Raw genomic sequence first — 24,519 nt, 5'->3', positions numbered from 1 at the left:
CTAACCCACTGAGGGTGGGGCCTTCCTGCACATTTCCCATCCTGTGGAAGCTTTTCAAAATAAAATCCACTGTTTACACTCTATCACAGGATTACAGCCTCGTTTTGGTGTAAATCCCAGGCCCACATTACAGAAATGGTGCACCGATGCAAGTGCAATTTTGCACAATATTAGCATCATGTGTAATATGCTATCATATTTAATCATGCTTATGTCAACATGAGAAAAAAGCAACAACCCTTCTAAAATATGTTAATATAAATTAATATATAGCTCCTTCCTAAAACTGCATTATTGTACCCTCACCTGTTTGACACCTCTAATATATCAAGGATTGGGTTCATATGTTTTGATTGTATATATTTATTTTGGGCTTTTTTTCCCCATTCCACATGTCTACAAAATAGGAAGCTGGAAGGTGCCTGGTGGGCTAAAAGGGGAAGGGGCTTGCCTGAGCAGAAATGGGATAGGCGACCAATGTTTGGGTGTACACACATTCCTGTTTCCTGGGGTAGGGAGGGAAGAGCAAAGGGGAGCACGGGCATTGGTTAGAGAATAAAAATACTGCATATAATAGCCTTCTACTGCTGCGTCCAACATGAACATCACTGCAGCGCTTGGAGGCTACATCAGCCGGGGCAGTGCCAGCGCCACTGCTCAGTTCTGCAGATTGCACCGCTCTTGCAGCCAGGCAGGAGTGTTGCTAGATCTGGAAAAGATCTGGGGCTATGCTGATGTCGGGACTGTCGGGACTCGGGGCTAGCTAGCCTTTTGGTTGCAGTCCCTGAGCTTCTATTTGTGGCTGCAACCAAAAGACCCAGGGCTATAGCCTTCTCATCTCCCCACCCCTTAGCAACGCCTCTGTAGCCAGGACACCAGTGGACATCTAGACACTCATTGCTAGATATTTCTCAGCGAGACTGTGATCTTTTCGTTAACTCTGGGGATACTAAAATCGAAGGGCCAAGAAGAATTCTTATGCAACATTCTTTTTAATTGAGGAGCCTCTTTAGCAGCTTAAAGAATTCCCTGGTCTGGGTGTTGAGTACCCTGAAAATCTGAGGGGCTTTGCTCACACCAGCTAGTCAGTCAGTGAAACCTTTATTTTGGGTTCAAGACTCATAAAAGTTCACTCAGTCAAAAATACAACATACAACTCGTCATCATGAAAATAGAAATTCTAAAACATAGCAATACAATTTATGTTTGCTTAAAATCAAGCATTTGGAGACTGTACAGTTACTTCATTGTACACATTTTTTGTGCATGACATAAAAACTTCACTGATTGCCTTTACATGAAATCAGCCAACATAAATAAACCATTTGAACACATGATAGAGGCTAATGTTGCAAACTTACAGTATACAGATTTCCTGGGTAACTAATCAATACAAATCATTTTCCGGGTACAACAGGAACACCCCATGGCGGTTGCTGTCCACCAATAAGAATGATGGGGCCAGAAAAACCAAGAGCGGCACCAAAAAGCCGAAGACGTGATCTCTACCTGGCTAGGCTCCCCACTTTGCTTTGCACATGGAGCTGGATAAAGATTATATCTCTTGCTCCTGAAGAATACCTTGGCTCGAACATATAAGAAGCCTGCTTTTTTCCTTTAATTGTTCATATTGCTTCTCACTTGCCGAAAGCATTTTGAGAGAGAGTAAAACTGCAATACATTTCAAGGTAGAGAATTAATTCTGCTACGCGAGAAAACCAATGGCAGCCATTTTGTGCTAATAAATTGTGGAGTCGCTCACTGATACTATCTATGGTTTCTAGAACCACTTGCAAAGAAATAGGTTATACATTTTATATTTTATATTTTTCCATTTGTCAGCACCATAGCCACATGGTCTAATTTGAGTGTCAATATCAATTTATGCCCAATTTGTGATCAATATAAAGAAATGCCCAGTGTGCTATTATGACCATGCCTGTTTAAAGTATAGATCCTTGACTATTCTGTTTTTAAAACATGTGGGTTTATTCAATGTCTTCAGTATCCTAAGTAAAGAGGATGGGGAAGCATACTGCCTCCTCCTCCCCCAACAGAATTCATGACAAGGAAGAAGGCCAGGAACCACCACAATCACCCATTCTATTTCAGACCAATTCCGAGTGGCCCCATAATTGACAAGTATGTCCAGAAATACCCCCTCAGCCAGCCATACTCTCTTAACCAACCCTACAGGCCAGGTGCAGTGTGGATTTACTCCAGCGTGGATGAAGAGCCACAGGCCAGGATCAAAGAAACCTCTATTGACAGCCTGGACTAAGCACCAAGAATCCAGGTTGCTGATGTTGTTAGAGACAGCACGACATAGCATCATTAGGCATGAAGCACACATGCCATCCACACTTCAGGACACAAACACACACTCAAATACATGAAGAACATGAGCGTGCAGTTCAATAGTTAGAGGACAGGCATATATACATACTGTCATTGCTGTACTATTTTTTGCAATTAGCTAAACGTAGCATGCAGAAACCGCAAGAAGCAAGAGATCCCGAGCAAAGCTGGTGGTATAAAACCTCCTCTGATACTTCTTGTATCTCCTGTAGACATTGCTGTGTCTCTGACACCAGTTCTCTTCAAGCTTTGGGGCTATCACATGCAGTCCCATGGGTACTTCACCATCACTCACAAACCCAAGGGTAGTGTTTCGGTCCTTCTTGTTTGTCTCTAGTTGCTGGTGGGATAAAGCCTTCTCTGATGCTTCTTGTATCTCCTGTAGACATTGCTGTGTCTCTGCCACCAGTTGTAGGTAGTAGTAGTGCTTCTCTACAAGGTTTTGAGCTATCACACAGTGACCCATGGGTACTTCACCATCACTCACAATCCCAAGGGCACTGTTTCGGTTCTTCTTGTTTGACTCTTGTTGCTGGTGGGATATAACCTCTTCTGATGCTATTTGTAGCTTCTGTAGACATTGCTGTGTCACCAGTTGTAGGTAGTAGTAGTACTGCTTTCAAAGTTTGGGGCACATCATCATCACTCACAGTCTCATAGTTACCTCACCATCACTCACAGTCCCAAGGGTACTGTCTCATTTCTTTTTGTATGTCACTGTTTGTTGGTGGGATAGAACCTTCTCTGGTGCTCTTTGTAGCTCCTGTAGATTTTGATGTGTTTCTGGCACCAATTGTAGGTAGTAGTAGTGCTTCTGTTCAAGGTTTGGGGTTATCACACACCGACCCATGGGTACTTCACCATCACTCACAATCTCAAGGGCACTGTTTCGGATCTTCTTGTTTCTCTGTAGTTGCTGGTGGGATATAATCTCCTCTGATGCTCTTTGTAGATTCTGTAGACATTGCTGTGTCTCTGCCACCAGTTGTAGATAGTAGTAGTGCTTCTCTTCAAGGTTTTGGGCTATCACACACTGACCTATGGGTACTTCCCCATCACTCACAATCCCAAGGGCACTGTTTTGGTTCTTCTTGTTTGTCTGTAGTTGCTGGTGGGATAAAACCTTCTCTGATGCTCTTTGTAGATTCTGTAGACATTGCTGTGTCTCTGCCACCAGTTGTAGGTAGTAGTAGCACTTCTCTTAAAGGTTTGGGGGACATCAACATCACTCACAGTCTCATAGTTACTTTTCCAACACTCACAGTCCCATGGTTACTGTCTTGGTTCTTCTTGTATGTCACTGGTTGATAGTGGGATAGGACCTTCTCTGATGCTCTTTGTAGCTCCTGTAGATCTTGATGTGTCTCTGGCACCAGTTGTAGGTAGTAAAATTACTTCAAGGTTTGGGAACATCAATCTAAGTCCCAAGGGTATTTCGCCATTACTCACACTACCAAGGGTACTATCTCAGTTCTTCTTGTTTGTCTCTTGCTGTTGGTGGCATATAACCTCCTCAGATGCTTCTTGTAGCTCTTGTAGGCGCTGCCGCTTCTCTGGCACCAGCTGTAGGTAGTAGTAGAGCTTCTTTGGGATAGTGACAACTGGGTTTGCCTTTCCCAGGACAGCAGACAGTTTCCTCCATCACCTCCTCCTCAAAGGGTCCTACCCTCCATCTCATGATCTCACTACTACTGCTATGGTCCTGATCCTTCTTGAAGCAACATGCTTGATCCTCCTCCCGACTTGGGCTTGACCCAGTCAGGTCACGGTCTCACCTTTGCCCCTAACCCCCTGACTTGGGGCAAGTGTGCACTGTCATGACTTCCTGTTCTTGATAGCTCTTACCTTGCTAGCCTCTTTGACCTTTTTCCTACGTTCTCCTCCACCCACCTCTTCGTGTGTCAAACCCCTACCTTCTAGATGTTTCCAATGAACCCCTTTATGATCCGTTCAGCCAACCTCTTGGAGTTGTTTCCTACCAAACTCCTCCTGGTCTATCCCTTGCTGATGTCCCCAACCAACTTGCCCTTCACTTACCTTCTCCTCGTCCCCAACCTCCTCTTCTCTCTATTCTCCCTCCAAACATTTGGCTAGTAACATACTTGCTCCAAACACTAGCCACCAGCACAGACTCCAAACACCCTAAGTGCCTGAACGCTACACTAGGTTAATATAGTCCAGCCTGAAAGCTACACTGGGCTTATAATATAGTCCAGCCCGACAGCTACACTGGGCTCATATAGACCTGCCTGACAGCTACACTGGGCTTATATAGTCCTGTCTGACAGCTACACTGGGCTTATATAGTCCTGCCTGAAAGCTACACTGGGCTTATATAATCCAGCCCAGCAGCTACACTGGGCTCATATACTTCTGCCTGACAGCTACACTGGGCTTATATAGTCCTGCCTGACAGCTATACCGGTCTTATATAGTCCTGCCTGATAGCTACACTGGGCTTATGTAGTCCTGCCTGAAAGCTGCACTGGGCTTATATAGTCCTGCCTGACAGCTACACTGGGCTTATATAGTCCTGCCTGAAAGCTACACTGGGCTTATATAGTCCTGCCTGACAGCTACACTGGGTTTATATAGTCCAGCCCGACAGCTACACTGGGCTTATATAGTCCTGCCTGACAGCTACACTGGGTGTATATAGTCCTGCCTGATAGCTACACTGGGCTCATATAGTCCTGCCTGAAAGCTACACTGGGTTGATATAGTCCAGCCCGACAGCTACACTGGGCTTATATAGTCCTGCCTGACAGCTACACTGGGTTTATATAGTCCTGCCTGAAAGCTACCCTGGGTTTATGTAGTCCAGCCCGGCAGCTACACTGGGTTTATATAGTCCTGCCTGACAGCTACACTGGGTTTATATAGTCCAGCCCGACAGCTACACTGGGCTTATATAGTCCAGCCCGACAGCTACATTGGGCTTATATAGTCCTGCCTGACAGCTACACTGGGTTTATATAGTCCTGCCTGACAGCTACACTGGGTTTATATAGTCCTGTCTGACAGCTACACTGGGTTTATATAGTCCTGTAAGCCCCTACCATTTTCTTGGATTTCTGGAGGGTCTGCATCTGTGAAGGTAAATGGGAGAGGGCCTGTGATTGACTGCCCACATTTAGTACAACTGTGCTTGTTTTGTACTTGTGGGGCTCGAACAATCCCTTGAAAGGTCTGATCGGACATTTTGAATTCTACTTTCCTGAGTGCTGCAATCCTTGTCTGTCCTTGGATAAACTGGAATCTCCATGGTTCACAGGGCTGTTTAGTGTAGTGAAGTGCCTGAAACACATTTTGGAACTGGACTAGCTCTGAACGTTTGCCCTGCAGGGAAAAGAAGACGCCATCATAGTGTTCAGCCAAGCAAGGGCTTCTAGAAAATGTATTATGACTCTGATGTCTGTCTTTACTCGCTCTTCTAGTTGAGTAAAATAAACTCAGAGTGCCTCTGATGTCTGTGTGGTTCTGTGCTTGGAGGGGGGTAGAAACCTTCCGAGACCTCTGATACCTGGTTCTCAGAACTTTTTTCCCTTAAAAGGATATTGTCATCACGTGAGCTCCCTGATGTGAGGACAACTAAACATGGTTTCCTTGCCTTCGTTAATTTGCAGTAGCCCCAATGGACAATTTGTCTTTCTGAAAAAGCTTGTTTCCCCAAATGTTTTCATGTGACTGTTCCCTGCACCGAGCTGACTGCTAAGTGAGGGTCACGAGGAGGGGGGTCCTGCTCAACATCTCTGAGATCAACATGCTGTAGCTCAAGGAGTCACAAGACCCCTTTGGTTACCCCACTAGATGTCTGTAATGACGGCCATGTGTCTTTGCCACAGGCCAAATTCAATTATTCATAGTCCAGTAAAAACATATGCTAATATGGTCAGAAAGAATAGTAAGCCCACATTCAAGAATGTCCAGCCTGAACTTCAAAGCCAGGTCTTGTGGGGACTGTGTGTGCATTTGTGTGTGTTTGTCACGCTGGAGGCTGAATATGTGCTGTGATTGTGTCTTTATCTGTTCAGTGCTCCTGCCTGTATGCATTCATGCTGTGTTAAGGGCAGTGAGAGTTTACACATTGTATGCGTGCACCACAGGGGGCAGAGAGAGAGAGAGAGAGAGAGAGAGAGAGAGAGTGTGTGTGTGTGTGTGTGTGTGTGTGTGTGTGTGTGTGTGTGTGTGTGTGCGCGCGCGCTGCGATAGCGGATCAAAATGATACTGATATGATATTGAAAGAAAATTACAATCAAGTTTTCTTAAATTGTTTCCAAAAGATAGGAAAAAAAAATCAACTCAAAGAAACAAACAAAAACTTTGCATTGGACTCTATAGACTACAGAGAAAATACTGTATTAATGCCCATTAACAACTTAAAGTACATAAACCAGAGACATCAGATTCACATAACAATTTGTCTCTTAAAAGGTCATCTTCTGGCAGCTGGCAGTTTGTAAACAAATCCAGTCGACTCTATGTACGTGTAATGTACAGTAGTGATGGTTATCTCCATCTAGCGGCCGATGTGCACACTAATTAGTTCAATGTTATCCCACTAGAGCACACACAGTCGCGCATTAAAATACTCAAGAAATGAAGCTTTCTGGGAGTTAGTGTGTTGCGAGCTCCCACAGACTCCAGATCGTAGTAGAATATTCACGAGTAAAATGTTCGAGAACACTGACGAGTATATATATATATACAGTACCCGACGTCTGTGTTACTAAGTTAGCCATTCTGAGCTATAATGAAGTTTTACTAACTTTACCGTCTAAAATCTGTCCTTTTCAGGCACTTTTACTCATTTTATGCTGAAACTTAAAAATTCTTTCATTTTCTTCAACAAAGCATACATATTGTTTGCCATTGCTCTTTTGCTTACCCATAATGTCAGCACCCGAAAGGGTACCAAAGCGGTGCAGAAAATTAAATTCATGGCGGGACCCAGTATTTCAGCTGCTTAGGGGCCTCCACAGGGTTTAATCTGGCAGAGAGAGAGTGTGTGTGTGTGGTGTGTATGTGTGTGTTTAAATTTTTCTAGCGTACCACTCCCCCAGAGGTCTGAGGGCGCACACAAGACGAAACCAAGACTGACAACAGGAATCATGGTACAGAGAAGGGGTAGCAGGTAATCAGTTAAAAGGCAATGTTAAAAAGGTAGGTCTTGATCCTTTTTTTTAAATCAGTCAAGGTTGTTAACTTTTTTAGATCCGACAGGAGGGTGTTCCAAACTAAGGGGCCCTGGACATTGAACGTGGTGCCACTGAACTCTTTGAGCTTGAATTTGGGTTGTTGGAGACTCACATGGTCACATGGCTCAGTTGATAGACCTTAGTTGCAATCAATGAGATATGAGGGGGCTGCGTGATTAAGCCATTTGTGACTCTGCGTTAAGGCCTTGTGAGTAACGCGATGTTTCACCGGGAGCCAATTGAGCTCCCTCCTAGAATTGGTTACGTGAACTCGTCATGCAAGACCCTTAGTTGTACGCACTGCGCCATGTTGAATCACCTGTAGTGCTGTGAAATGTGCCTGTGCGGTGCCCAGGAACAAACTATTACAGTAGTCCAGGCGCAAGTAGACAGATATTCTTGGGTAACACAAAAGAGCGAATGTGGCCGAGGATTTCATTGATATAGCCACAGGAGACCCGAAGGAGAGCAACATGAGGTTTCATAGTGAGTTCAGCATCAAACATGACCCTAAGGGTCTTCACACTCTTTGCCACTGGGATGTTGGAACCCGCAATGTCGAAACTCTGATAGTCTGCAGGTAATTTTTTTAGCCGAGGGCCAGAGGCAACAAACAGAAGTTCAGTTTTATCATTATTTAGGGCTGTAGCATTGGCTGCCATCCAGGCTTGAATGGCGCCATAGATCACATAAATGGTCACTGCATCCTGGGCATAGATGCCCGAGACCTTCAGGACGAAGGTAACCCTTGCATCACGTGGCACCAGGAATGACACAACCCACTGAGCATCAGCTCCTGAAAAGCCTGCCAGATCCTGCAACTTTGTGACCAAGAGAGAATGATCCACCAGGCCAAAGGCTGCCGAGAGGTCCAGCAACATTAGGAGGGTGGGGTGACTTTATCCATGATACACGATAGATTCAATTTTAAATCGAGAAGGGCAGTCTCTGTTCCATGTCTAGATCTTAAGTCTGAATGTCAAGGACCAAGAATATTATTGTTTTCAATATAACTTTGAAGTTGGAGATAGGACACTCCATCCAGTATTTTTAGCAAAAAAGGAACATTCGTAATAGGGCGATAGTTCTTGGCTTGAAAGAGATCAAGGTTATTCTTATTTAGAAGTGGGGTGATCCATGCTTCCTTCAGGAACTGTCGTACAGGACCTTCGGCAAAGGAAAGGTTCACCAGTTACATCACCCAGGGAACTAAAATGTCCAGACTGTTTTTAAAGACACTAGAAGGGCAAATGTCACAGTGACAAACAGCGTGTTGAGCGTACGGACACCATTTCGAGGTAGACATCACTGAGCATTGAGCTGTACTTTGCATATGTTGTATAAAGAATTGGGGAGACCTTATTTTTTAGGGGAGAACCTACCGGGGTCGGGAAATGAAAAGAAAAAGCACAAGGAAGGTAATTACCCAGTCTCTTAACTTTGTGTATCTAAGGTCAATGTAGTTTACTTAAAAACAAAAGGTTTAGTATTAAACTATATTGAAAAAAGTCAAATGCTAACGAACCCACACATCAACAAAAAATGTTGAAACAACAAGCCTGAACCACAAATTATTCTAAACCAAAATATCGGAAAATCATTTTACTACATCTTAGATCAACATCTAATTAGATTTTATTAAAAAACTCTAAAGAAAAACTAATCACATAATTATAACAAATTGATGAAATGTGCTGACCTCAATACAACACAATATCTTAAAACAATTCTAATGCCTTTACAAAAAGTGGGGCTAGTACATGCATGTGTGTTTCTTGCTTGATAAGATTCTTATACAGAAACAGAGCGCTACTGCCCATATGACAATACTCTGTCAAAAGGAATGCTATTAGAGAAAACCTCAAGCAATAGTGATGGTCGACATATGTTTTGGCTATATGCAAAATAAAGGATCAGACATGATCACCAAGTGTCTGTCTTTGCTTGTGTAGCCGTCTTCAGGACAGGTAGAGCGATAAAGATGTGATACATTTGTAACGACTCTTTTTAGGATGTTTGTGCTTGTTTGAAAATTCTGCCCATGGTGAATAAACATGCTAAACATACTATATCAAAACATAATTAATAAAATATAATAACAAGTACAAGCACAAGCATTAGAGTTCACTATATCGATGGGATTTAAATGATTTTTAACACCACATTTACTGACATATACTCATCTTAGAAACCAACCTTAATAATTGTGAAACACGAATGAGAGAAAAAGCCTTCAAAATGAATGTTTGCCCTTTTTGTGAGTGCAACTCCTCAGTCGAAGAATCACAAATTGTTTGGAAGTTCAAAACTTTTTAAGAGATCTATTCTCCTATCACCACGGGGAAAGAGACACAAATATCTGCATTAATCTGTTATGTGTTATTGTGATTTTATCTATAAAAGACCTGTTATCTATGAAAGAAATATTCAATCCTTAGCTTAACTATTCGCCCAATGGTATTGATAAGTACCAGAGGGTATAGACCTTCATCCTCGGGTATTGCAGATCATTATTGAAAGGTGACAGCTTGAGGATCTCTCTACCTATAGTCGAAATGTATAATCACGGTTTCTTCTTAGTAAGATCTACATACAAGACTATCATAGTCTATCTACTCATATTACATTGTGTCGAGAAAACTTAGCGTGATTCAGAATTTCAATAAAGAATTTAATACCTCTAAAGGTTTTTTGAAATCCAGAGTAAGTGGATCTGACAGTTCCCGTGTCCTTTTAGTGACCAATATTATGGAGGAAACCGTATCGGAGAGGAACATCCTGGATATAATTCTTTTTTGCCTTGATCTTGTGCCAACAAAATAAACAACAAAATGATGCGAGTTACTTAATGTCTGTACAATATGCCTAACCTCAGATATTGAATACAAAGTGCAGCGTTTACCTTTGCAAAATGTTGGAGGTGAAAAAAGAGAGAAGGAGACATGTTGCTATATTAAACAATCTCTTCAGAATTCTTCTTTCTGGTTAGAGAGAAAAAGGAGATGAATCGGGCTGTATGCCTCGGAGTACCTTTGTCACCCTCAGCCACCTGAGGTATGTGTGCCGGGAGGTAATGAAATATCTACAACGATGGAAAAAAGGAAAACCGAACATATTTATGTTTAGTGCCTTTGTAAGTAATTATTTTTCAAGAGGTCCCCTCTTACTAAATAGGTATGACTCACAGGAGTGCTTACCTCCTTAATTCTATTTCTTCATCTTTCCATGTCGTCGCAATCTACCAGCGAGGACCTATTCTGCAGCGCTAAAAGGTTTGTTTTTACTTCCTTCAGAGACCGGAAATGGTCACTATGCAGTGTGTCACGTAAACGACTAGACAGTTAAATTCTAAATTCTCGTCTGGATTAGGCTGGATCGCTACAGTTGCCATGTTTTTTAAGGTCTGTTGCTGAGTGTTTTTATTCTATTATCCCACGGTATGGTGTACTATTGTGGATAAATGTATTGTACCAACACGGACTCCCAGAGAAAACTATTAAGAGAAATTACGTGATAGAAACATGTGACACCTCTGTGTGTCGCGTGCATGAGATTATTCTTTCAGCCAGCACCGGAACACAAAATATAAATGAGTTGTACAAAAACTTTGTACAATCCAGATTTTACCAGTCCATCAGAAATTTGTGGTGAATATACAAGTGAGAGCTGTTGTCAATAAAAGTGAAACAAATGAGGAAGCTAAAAACGGGAATATTTGTTGAAATCATTCTATTGCAAAAAAAAAGCCCCTGTTGGATATTGATAACTAAATGTGTACATAGCCAAAATGAATTAATTGTTGGTGGCACAATATTTGATTAGTCAAAGAATCTATGAGGTTACTCCCAGATCCATCTATGATATCAAATTTTTCAGAGGGAGAGATTGTAATCTCATGATGAAATAGCTCAAATTAAGCTATAATGAGGGTAGTAATTAGCATAAGATGGTCACATAAACAATGACCATACAACTGCCGTGTTAAAGTCTCGTTTCACTGTTTTAAAGTTATGAATCCATTTTTGTTCCCTCTTGGTCAGTGCTAAATCCCTGTTGCCACCGCAAGATGGTTGAGGAACAATTTGGATAGCAACCCAGATAAAACAGTATCAGAATGTTGTATTTTCTAAAAAATGAGCCACCATAGGTTTATTTTCCAGTTTATTCTTCAGGCAGGACCTATGTTCACAAATTCTCTGTTTCACCGGATGTTTGGTCTTCTCTATGTACACCAAATTACAAGGGCATTTGATTCCATATATAGCCCATGGTGTATTGCATGTTGAGAAAGATGGTAGAGTCCATCTAGTCTCATAGAGGTCAATTACCTTAATGTTCTTGGTCAGTTCACAGACAGAACATGAGGCACATTTAAAATGGCCCACTACCGGGGAAATAGACCACAAGGTGGTTTGATTGTTTTGATGTTCCGTTTTTTTGGGACAAGTGTGTACCATTTTGTCCTTCAAGTTATATTGCCCTTTAAATGCAAAACAGGGAATAGATGGATTGAAATCTGGAGTCTTAATGGTGTGCCAGTGTTTTAATATTGTCTTCCTCAGAAGGTGATTTATGGGAGAGAAGGTGGAAACACGTGTGATTTTGTCTTACTGAGTTTTCCTAGGAGGCTTTAGACATGTATTACGATCAGTATGTTTGGCTCTTCTATATGCCCTCTGGATTGCGGTGGATAACAACGATCTTGTAGACGTTTTTTCAAAAAATGTCCATGATGTTTATATTGAAAAATGTTTGTGCAATTGCGTCTAATCCTTAAGAACTGTCCAAATGGAAGGTTCTCTTCAAGATTAGACGGATGGAAGATATCAAATTGTAATAATGTGTTTTTATCAGTTTCTTTCCTGTACAGTGAAGTCTCCAAACTTCCTTCTGCAGTAATTACCTTCCTTGTGCTTTTTCTTTTTCTTTTCTTTGCATATGTTGACCATGCTGCGCTTATGAGGCTTCATCTGGGAATATTGTCTTGGACATGAATGGCAGCATTTTGTATACGATTGCAGCGCCTGGGCAGATTGGGCTATATTTTGCATAGAATTACATCACCTGCCAATGAGGCGCCACTCAGCATACCATTGCAGTATTTGGGCATGTTATACTGTACTTCGCATAGGATGACCATACCTGTATTTGAGTGGCATAATGGCATAAAATGCCAGCATCTGTTTACATGCAGCCGTGCTTGGACTAGTGGAGCATTACTGAGCATAATAGAATGTATTTTGCATATGATACTTGTGGGATGTTTTTACCCATGCATACAAGCCCTACCATAAAACTGTGCAGTACTGGCATGGAAAACATCATGATGGCCAGAACTCCCCAGAGAGTGCACAGGGAAAACATGAAGAATAGGCTGCCACCCATTTTTGCCTATGTTGTGAGCACAGGAGGGCACTGCCTAAAACCACCATTGGGCTACACACACAGTAGCCTGAAACCACTGGGAATGGCAGTGCTGATTGCCAAAAAAAAAGCAACTCAGAACTGTGGGGAATTCATTTTCTTAATCCCAAAAATGGTTGCATTACCAGTACTCACCACTATCAGAAAGCCGGCGTTTTAAAACCACCAGACTTTTGTGTAAAACTGAACAAATGAAACAAAACCAGAAAGACTTGCTAAGAGGTGGATAGAATGTAAAACTATATTCTGAAATGACTTGAAGGAAGTAATTATTTAATGTATATGTAAAAATTGTAAGTGATTTAAACTGGGAACAAAAAGTGACATTTAGCTGAAACCTGGCTTAATGAAACTGGATTCTGCCTGACAACTACCCCCGACAGGAGTTGAAACCTGCTCAGCCACTCTACCCCTTGCCAAAAGGAGTTGTCACCTCTCTGATTAGATTAGGGGTGGAGCAGCTGGGGACTACAGGGAGTTGAACAAAGGCCTGTCCTGGACTCAGGCAAATGTTATATTGGAGGTGTCGTAAAATAGCTTCCTCTTGGGAGAAACTGGGGGGCAGCTGTGCCTCTGCGAACAAGCTGGCTTGGGGGAAGTGGATAAACCAGTTATTCCACCCTGTGATGGGGGAAGCCACACCCATTTTTGACCAGAGCATAGTTTTAAAAAGATAGATAACTCATAGTGCGGACTTGTCAGAATTATATAAGTGATATCATTATTTTTGTGATTTTTCTGTGAACATTTTAAGAGGCGTTAGGACCCTGTGGTGTATTCTGGGGGATTGCTAGTGGAAAGTAGGGTCTCACTCCAAATGTATGCACGTTAAAAATCTGACACTTCATCAATTAATGTCCATACTCCTTGCGCACATGTGTGTAATTTTGGGTAAATGTCCGATATTGCAAAACCAGTTAAAAAGCGCAAAATGTTGTCATTTTTTAATGCAAGCCCCCAGGAAGATCAGAGGCGGACAAGCATGGACCATAAGGAATATATAATGTGTACATGTAATTTCAACAAATTGTATATCTGGGAAAGATGTATTTGAATCAAATATAGATTTGTGGGCAAACTGACCAGGGGAGGATCCTCTGACCCATAAACAGACCTCATCATGATGACAATCCATTTCCTTCCCCCAATCATGGGAGAGGGGAGAATTGGGCCAATGACAAGTAGAGAGGGGCAGGCTTAGCTAGGCCCAGGCACACACCCATTTTCAAAACACATAAAAAGAGACTGCTGGGACAGGTAGAGACATTTAGGGGCCGATTCATGGGAAAAAACATGCGCCGAAAATCTTCGCGCAAGCAGGCGCAAGCAGGCACAAGCGGAAAAAAACAGGCGCACGCGCACGCGTGCGATTCATGGAAGTCCCTGCGCGTGTACACCCCGGGATGTGCGCCAAACGCGTGTATGGCGCACAAGTCACTGCAACATCCCGAAAGTGAAAGCGCACTACCTCGGCGCATACACCAGAAAGTGGGCGGGACACGGGGCGCAACGCGCGGAATGGGGAACAACGCGCGAAAATAAGGGCGTAACTGGGGATGTACTGCAGGGAAGCAGACGGAACGCCCACACGCACTCGAACCACACGTATTCATGGAATCGAATAGGGCAAAGCCACGCACAGCCAAAGACACGCACAAGCCGAAATACGTCCGCCACACGAAGGCAGGCGGTAGCGTCCCTGCGCATTACAAAAGTGGCAACATACAGCAATTGGGCCTGTGCGAGCGGGCTACGTGTATTTCAGGGGTTCGCGTGAAGTTTCTCACGCGATCGGCCTGGGGGAGCGGGCTACGTGTATTTCAGGGGTTCGCGTGAAGTTTTTCACGCGATCGGGCCTGGGGGAGCGGGCTACGTGTATTGCGGGGAGTTTCTCACGCGATCGGGCCTGGGGGAGCGGGCTACGTGTATTTCAGGGGTTCGCGTGAAGTTTTCCACTAGATCGGGCCTGGGGGAGCGGGCTACGTGTATTGCGGGGGTGCGCGGGAAGCAACACACGCGATCGAGCGGGGTACGTGTATTTCAGGGTGCGGGGGAAGTATCCCACGCAACATCAGCAGGGTACGTGTATTCCAGGGGTGCGCGGGAAGTTCCACACGCAATTCCATCAGGGTACGTGTATTACAGGGGTGCGCGGGAAGTTCCACACGCGATATCATCAGGGTACGTGTATTACAGGGGTGCGCGGGGAGCAGCACACGTGAATTGCACGTGTGGGTCCTCCCAGGTGTTCCCTCTTCACCCTCCACGGCCCCTGCAGGTGGCTCACACCACAGGGGCCTACCCAGCACATGTCATGCAGGCACCCCATCCACCATGGCCATGCCCACCAGCCAACCCACATGTCAACTTGCACTACTGCCCACCAACGCATGTCCCCCTGCCCCCCCAGCCACCAGGGGCAGCCTCCACCAGGCCCCCACCAATGTCTCACACCACCCCCACCACCCAGCACTGTGGGGCACCTGCCAGCAGGCCCCCACCCATGTCCAACTCATGTTCCCCACCACCCCCACCCCCCAGCACTGTGGGGCACCTGCCAGCAGGCCCCCACCCATGTCTCCCACCACCCCCACCCCCCAGCCACCAGGGGCAGCCTCCAGCAGGCCCCCACCCATGTCTCCCACCACCCCCACCCCCCAGTCACCAGGGGCAGCCTCCACCAGGCCCCCACCCATGTCTCCCACCACCCCCACCCCCCAGTCACCAGGGGCAGCCTCCACCAGGACCCCACCCATGTCTCCCACCACCCCCACCCCCCAGCAGTGCAGGGGCAGCCTCCACCAGGCCCCACCCATGTCTCCCACCACCTCCACCCCCCAGCAGTGCAGGGGCAGCCTCCACCAGGCCCCCACCCATGTCTCCCACCACCCCCACCCCCCAGCAGTGCAGGGGCAGCCTCCACCAGGCCCCCACCCATGTCTCCCACCACCCCCACCCCCCAGTCACCAGGGGCAGCCTCCACCAGGCCCCCACCCATGTCTCCCACCACCCCCACCCCCCAGCAGTGCAGGGGCAGCCTCCACCAGGCCCCCACCCATGTCTCCAACCACCCCCACCCCCCAGCAGTGCAGGGGCAGCTTCCACCAGGCCCCCACCCATGTCTCCCACCACCCCCACCCCCCAGCACTGTGGGGCAACTGCCAGCAGGCCCCCACCCATGTCCAACTCATGTTCCCCACCACCCCCACCCCCCAGCACCGTGGGGCACCTGCCAGCAGGCCCCCACCCATGTCCAACTCATGTTCCCCACCACCCCCACCCCCCAGCACTGTGGGGCACCTGCCAGCAGGCCCCCACCCATGTGCAACTCATGTTCCCCAGCCAACATGTCATCACAATCTAGATCCCTGGTCCCTATGGTCAGCCTCCAAATGCAAAACACCCACCCGAGTATTGCATCCACCCACTCATAATTTGTAATTACATCACAGAACACCAATTGCAAGTTCTGAAACAAACACATTTCCCTCACATACACCCAATGGGTGTCAGTGAATCTCAAAACACATATCATGAAATGCATGAAACCAATGAGATACCACACATTGAAGTTCACCAAAAATAATATGTATTAAAGGAAACATAAATAGAATAAAAAATGAAGAAACAGAAATGTGAATGTACAAAAATGAAAAGAAGCATGTCCGTTAAAAAAACCAAAACCAAAAATAATAATCCAAAGTAATGTCCAAAGTCGATGTCCACAAAACAAAATCCAATGGGAAATGAAAAAGAAAGCCATTGCTCCATGGTCAAAAATAGAAAAATAAAATACAAACCAACTGTCAACTATGTACATGGGAACAAGCCAGGGTCCATTATCCCAACAAAATAAAGGAAGCCTATCTAACTACACTAACTAATACAATAAACTATATACAAAAATGTGACCAATGTCCGAAAGGTCCAAATAAAATAAAAACAAAAATGAAACCTAACACTACCTACATAACTATGTACAAGGGCAGCAGGCTAGTTTCACGGCTCACTTGTGGATGTCCCGGGCCAGGGCATCATCGAACTCCTCCTCAATGTCCCAGAGGCGGTCCTCCTCCATGGCCCCGAGGGTCCGCAGGGCCGTCGACGTCTCCACCTCCAAACCCCTGCGGATTGCCTCGAGGCACTCGGCCCGCCTCAGGGCCCTCCGCATGGAGTTCTCCGCCCTGACCATTGTGAGCCGTGCCTCTTCCGCCCGCTGCCGCTCCGCATCTATGGCGTGGCCCAACCGCTGCCACACGGAAGACACTCTCTGTCCTGGGTCCTCCTGCCCTCCGGCCGATGCCTGCCCTTCCGATGTTGAAGGACCCGAGCCTTCATTGCTCCCACCACGTTGCTGCTGCTGCTGTGCCTCTGCCCGTGCACTGCCTCCTGCTGCCTGCACATCCTCCGTCGGCTGGGGTGCAGTCGTAGATGTGGCCACCCCTGCTGGACGTCCGACTCCCGACTGTGGCAGGGATGCCTCCTCCACCAGCCTGGCCGCACCGTCAGAGGCAGCTCCACAGGGTACCCATGTGACTGATGGGTGGGAAGATGGCACAGAGGACGACTGGTGCGTAGGGGGTCCAGTTGAGGAGGGGGTCGGAGCAAGCCCCATCAGACGGAGGAATCCGGCCTGGGTGACCTGTCCCAGCAGGCTGACGTGGTCAAGGAGCCATTCGAGATGACCTGCAGTCTCTTCATGAAAAGACTGCAGGTCACCTCGCATGGCCCGTTGACGCAACGCCACACCAGCCAGGACAGGCTCAACCCGGACCTGGATAGCCACGTCTGCAGGCAGAGGAAGGCCAGTTGACGTGAGCTCATCCCCTGCCTGAAAACGGGTCTGGACGTAGGCATCCCTGCTGGTGCAAGATGATGCAGGGACAGGATCAAGGACAGGATTGCACACAGGCACCTCTGCGGCGGCCTGTGCTGCCTCCTGTCCCTGGTCCTGCACTGCACCACTAGCACCAGTGGGATCCCCACCTCCAGACCCCGTCTCTGGTGCTTGCACGGCCTCCTCCTCCACCAAACCCCCCACCAACCTGGATGACTCCGTGCCATCTTCCCCTGTTGGGCCCTGTGGGGTCCCAGCTGCCCCTTCTGCTGCCGAGGAGTCCAACTCCAACCTCCGCCTCTTGGACCTCCCCCCGGCAGCTGCGGCCTGGGACGCGGCACCGGACTCCTCACTCCCCGACGAGATGACAACATGGGAGGGGAGCCGGGCCTTGCGTCTCCGGCTGGCGGTGGAATCCCCGCCGCTGTGCTCCACAGAACCTTCTCCGCCCTCTTCATCAGTTGACGCTGCAGACAGGGAGAAACAAAACACAGGCATCAGGGCACTGTACAATGGACACATACACAAATGACAGTTGTGCATGAGTGGCATTGGCAAACCTCAGACATGTCATCTCAATCCCCAACACACATGTCATTACAACTTGCACACATGAGCCATACCACAGCCATATCGCAACTGCCACCACCATCCATACACATACAACAGCATGAGCAGCCAAAGGTGAGCCAGACATCACATGCAACACAAGAAGTGCACCACACATGTACACACACCACCACACTTGCATGCATGTGTACACCTCTGCCAAGTGTCGCACTGTTCAGACGGGCATCCATGTCACATCTGCCAATCAGGCTTCCACATACCGCTGTCACATGCATCCATGTTGCATCACTGTTGCACTCTTGTCAAATACACACACATGCACATGTACACACAGTGCTGATACATGCAGCCGAAAACAACATACATGCGTGACATCACGGACATGTCTACTTACATACACATTCATCCAAACATGTGTGCCCACACAACTGCATTTGGCATGCAAGCCTACACACACAAGCATCATCCATGTCTCACACATTACAGCCCTCGCCTGTGTCAGCCCCACGGCCCTGTACACCCCCACCCATACTCGACCCCATACAAACAGATGTGCAACCTGCACACTACTGAATAATCACCACACGCACTGCTCACAATCAGGATGCATGTACACTCACCGCTCGACTCCAGGCGGGTCTGCTTCTCAAGGACCTGGACGTGGAGCGCTGGGGATATGCGTTCCAGGACCCTCATCTGTTCTTCCGACAAGTGGCCCCGGCGCGCCTTGGCATTCGCTGCCTTCAAGAGGCACCGGGCCTTGTTCAAGGTCCTGGACCTGAAGTCCTCCCAGCGCTTCTTGACATGTTGTAAGTCGCGGACTGCCACCCCCTCCGCGTTGATGGCAGTCACGATGTCAGTCCAGATCCGAGTCCGTCCTTCCTTGTCGGCGCGGGAACTTCCGAAGAGGGCATCATACTGCCCCAGGACTTGCTCCACCAGGACACCAACTTCGGTGGCACTGAAGCTGGTGCCCCTCTGTCTCTCTGGCCGGGGGTTGTCAGCGGTCCCAGATGTTTTTTGCCCCGACATGACAACCCCAGAGGCAGGAGTGGGTGGGCAACTGGGTCCTGGGGCTGGGCTGTGGAGCGATGGAATCCCAGTCGGGAGTCTTCGGTTCCAGCAGGGGTGGTCACAGCAACAGCACCCCTGACTGATGTGCAGGCAGCAAATGGCATGGCACGTGGGCAGCAGGCAGTCAGGCAGCAGCAGATGGCAGGTGGGAGCGTGCTCAGGGCTCTGGGGGGCAGAAGTTCGGCCTTCTGGGCAGGAGCGTGGTCTTCCGTGTGCTTACGCGTGGCCAGCTTGATACGGAGTGATTTGGCACGTGAAAAATCTGCACGTCAGCGTGTAATTCGAGGAAAGGCCCTTAGCGCGTAAGCGCGTCTGCACGCATACGCATTTTCATTGGACAGAAGGCCCCTCAAGCGCAAGTGCCCCTGTGACGTGACGCGTACAGACGTGCATGGGCATTTAACACGCGTGAAAAACTGCACGTCCGCGTGTAATACGAGGAAAGGCCCTTAGCGCGAATGCACGGCAGCACGCATATGCGATTTCATTGGACCAAAGGCCCTTAGCGCGTGAGCGCGTCTGTGAAGTGACGCGCGCAGGTGTTTCCCTCATTGCACGTGATGACAGAACACACGTGGATTTTCACCAATCGCGTGTGAAAGTTCCCGGCACCCCGGAACACACGTACCCAGGATAATCGCGTGTGGAACTTCCCGCGCACCCCGAAATACACATACTCAGGCCAGTTGCGTGTACGCTCACTCCCCTCCGATCACACGCGATGATACTCGGACCGTATACGAATACGGGAAAACCGCGCACGGCAAAAGACGTGCACAGGCGTCAACGCGTCCGCCCACACGAAGGCAGGCGGAGCCGTCTCCGCGCACAGCATAAAAGTGCGCGCAAACAACAAACGCGTATATACAGCTACGATGAATGCCCCATTTGTCGCTGCACTGATCGTGGGACACCGCAGTAGGAGGAGAATAGCCATGGCACACATTTTCGCACCACAGACAAGCCTTTTTGGGATGCCTGACGACCAGGTCTATGGCAGGTATAGGTTTCCACCCCATATCATCCTAGACCTGGTCAGGGAGTGGGAAGATGACCTCACATCCCCCACCCTTTGCTCCCAAGCATTGAGCCCCTTGGAGAAGCTGCTCAATGTCCTGCATTTTTTGGCCACTGGGTCATTTCAGCAGACCACTGCCATAGTGTGGGGGGTCTCACAGGCCACGCAGTCACGCTGCCTACACCAGGTACTGGCAATCATGACAGCGCGCCCCTCAGTCCGCAGGCACATATACATGCCCAGAACACCCGCAGAAAGGCAGGCCGTTGTCCTGGATTTTTTCAGGGTGGCACACTTCCCCAAAGTGCTCGGTGCCATAGATTGCACCCATGTGGTCCACCTAGGGCCATTGAGCACATCTACCGAAACCGCAAGCACTGGCATTCCATCAATGTACAGGTGGTATGCGATGCAAAGGGAATCATCACCTCTGTCTATGCAAACTACCCTGGCTCCACCCATGACAGTTTCATATACAGAATGTCCGCCCTGAGCCGGGCCCTGGAAGCTGGGCAGCATGGCGACACATGGCTCCTAGGTCAGTACAAATGCCCTTGCACATGCATGAAAGTCACACACAGACAAATATCCAAACCCTAATAATCTCAACTATTATCACCTCCCCAGGGGACAGTGCCTACCCTCTGAGCAACCACATGATGACGCCAATCCGGAACCCCACCACACCACCCCAGGTAAGACACAGCGTCGCCCATATTGCAACCAGGGGCATAGTGGAGCGCACATTCGGAGTGCTCAAGTCACGTTTCCGCTCCCTTGACCGCTCTGGTGGGCAACTACTCTAGGCACCACCAGTAGTGTGCAGGATCATTGTGGCAGCATGTGTCCTGCACAATGTTGCAACACGGCAGGGTGTCCCGGTGGACATGGTGGTGCCCCCACATCCCCAACCACAGGCACAGGCACTGCCCATGGGAGGGGGCAGGGCACGTGGCGAGGAAGCCCGGACCCAGCTTGTGGCCACATTTTTCACCTAAACTCCCACCCCTGCGGAGTGCACACAGGCCTGGCACATACCAGGTGACAATCGATGATGACAAAGAGACAGTCAACTGTCACAACCCTACCACCCTGAGATAGTTGCCATGGAAGTGCCACATCCTCTGCATCCCTAGCTACTTAAACACAAGCTATCCTGTGTGACCAAAAGGCACACATATGACATATGACATGATATGGGCCATACACAAGTATTCCAAGGCGCAATGAGGCAGGGAGGGGGGGACAAGGGAACACAGAGAATGGTACTACTAGGCCAGGTGTCATTGAGATCGTGCAAGTGCAGGGGCAGGGGGAATGGGAGAAGTGCAAGGGGAAGGGTGGGGGGGAGTCCAGTACAGGGGAAGTAGCCCAAAAAAACAATACATCGGTCGCCTGGTGGCAACTACAAAGGTAAGTGCCGACAAGTGCTGGGAAGGGAGGGCTGTAGGGATAGAGAGACAGTACTGCAGTGCAGGGGTTGCCAGGGAGGCAGTGCAAGTGGAGAGTGGCTGGGCCAGGGGCCGAGGTCGGTGAGAGTGGCCCAGTTGCAGCTCCTGTGCAGTTCCAGTGGAGAATTCTGCAAGGGAGAGGCAGACAGTAAGCAGAAGCAAAGAGGAAGGTCTCGAGGTGCTTCCAGAACTGGAGATGGTTCCCCTCAAGTTCAAGTCAGGCTGGAAGTCTGTTCCAGGGGGAGGGCCCTGCTGCAGAGAGAAATCTCCCCCCAGCTAGTTGCTCTGAGAAGCGGATGACCCGGACATGCAAGGTGTGCATCACACACACCTGCAAAACAGGCCATGGCCATCACTGTCATGTCACTCAAACCCTCCCAAACATCAACATGACATGGCAAGCGATACCCATACACCAATGCAGTAACGATAAGGTACACATTGCCATGTCCTAAATGTACAGTGGCATCAGACACTGCTGCCTGACCCGGAATCAGATGAAATGACAGATCAACAAAATCTCCCACCCAAAACAAGTCATTTCCAAATGCATTACAACAGTCGTAGACGTAACATCACAATGAATGCCTGTCTACATGCACATTATGCATTGCAAAATCAACACTGCAGCTCATGTGTGCAGTGTCCTACTCCTGCATCACACTGCTCAGCGCACAGCACAGTGAACAGCCATTATGTGTGATGCGCACCCTGAGCATCACATCTAAGTGACAGACCACGTCAAACATCAAATTAGGCATGTACTGGATCCATGATCGGTCACAGAACATGTGCTGCCGGGACACAGTGGGCACCAGAAAGCAAACAGTGTACACATGGATATGCAAGGGTGGGAGCACATGTAGTGCATCAGAGTGCAAGTGTGTGGTTTTGCAAGGACATGCACTCCACATATGCATGTGCACTCAAGTGACCATCAGTGTTCCCTACACATCACATGTGAACATCCACCATGTGTACACCCCAGCATGTCAAACCACAACTATCCCCTTGCACCTGAAAGGAAAACACAACACATGAACAGGCATTGATCAGCAGAACACAACATGTACATAGGATACCACCATTACTATGTCAGAGTTCCCATCACACTGCAGGGCAAGGCAACTATCAACAACAACCCCCCCCTCACAAATGACCATGACCCACTGAACAACTGCACCTGGGTCATGGAGCCTCCAAACCTCAATTCCACCTGGCCACAGGATCACCTTTACCCTTCGTCACCATCTCCCACCTTGTGTGTAAAAAGATGCCTGAACCCTCGGAATCCACACTCATTTCCAAAATCACAAAATTCAAGGCATAAAAACGAACCCGAACACCCTCCAGTAGATGACTTGATGTAGCAGTACCTCACAAAGGCCAAGTACTACCACAATGATGCAACAACCAAGGTAGCACAGCAAAACAATGTCACGACAGGATGTGAGACATGTGTGGTACATGACATAGGATGATGCACCATGAATGGATGTGTACTGTCACAGGTCCCCTGTACAGGCGCGGAAGTGTCACGAAACAACCACCCCCACCATGTCCCGGGTGCCTGCAAGGTCAAACTCACACAGGCCCCTGAGACCCTGGTGGGGAATGAGGTTCAGGGATATGCAGTCGGGACAGGTGTTGACACACTGGATGACTGGAATGAGTGGCAGGAGAGGGGAGGAGGAATGACTCATGAAACTAGGGAATGCACGAAAATGTACAACCTGCATGAACACATACACAATCCAAACAAACTTGGACATCATTGTCATGGCCTTCTGTAGTCCAGGCTCAGGAGTGGTACGAACCAACCACCCCCTCTAGGGTTTTGGCGCCTGCAAGTTCGGGGCTTACACAGGCATCCGCAACCCCAGTGGGGAAAGAGGGTCAGGGAACATTTCTTGGATAGGCACGGGAAGCAGGAACACCGGGTAGAGGGTACAGGTTTCATAATTGCATAGGATCACGGGTGATTAGGGAGAAAAAAAACATACCAAATTGAACCACACAGACATCCATGCATCAGTACTCTCCCCAGCAAGCCTATGCAGAGCAGTTCGTAAGAAAAACAACAAGACACTTAGCTCTGGTTTTGAGTGCTGGCCTCCTGCCTGCGCACTCTCAGGTCCGGTTACAGGAGCACTGCAATGCTGCAAAGAGAGCCACAGTCAACAACCTGTACGTGCCAATTACACAAAAACACAACACCAAACATGCCCCATAGCAACAAACTACTATACAAACAGACAATCTGTGGTTCATGCTTCGTACCCATATATAGCATCACCCCTGTGACGGGTCATACACAGTCAATGCAGTAAGGCAGCCGCTGGTGGGTGTGTGGCAAATGGAACACCAATGTGTCACAATTCACACAACATGCAATGTTCCCTGGGTAAGCAGACAGACCCATGTAGCAAGCCATGACTACAGAGCAAGTTGCGTACCACCATGACCGGAACAAAGTTGGCAGTGCATTTATCATGAAGTACGTGGAAAAGACATGCACTGCACCCGAGTATGTCCCTTGCTGTATGTCCCTGTGAGCTGCCCCTTTCCATGTCTGGGAAGGCTACATGG

Source organism: Ambystoma mexicanum, chromosome 12, assembly GCF_040938575.1.
Source record: "Ambystoma mexicanum isolate Mex_15411 chromosome 12, UKY_AmexF1_1, whole genome shotgun sequence".
NCBI lineage: Eukaryota > Metazoa > Chordata > Amphibia > Caudata > Ambystomatidae > Ambystoma > Ambystoma mexicanum.
The sequence above is the reverse complement of the archived record's forward strand: the minus strand, read 5'-3'. Positions refer to the sequence as shown.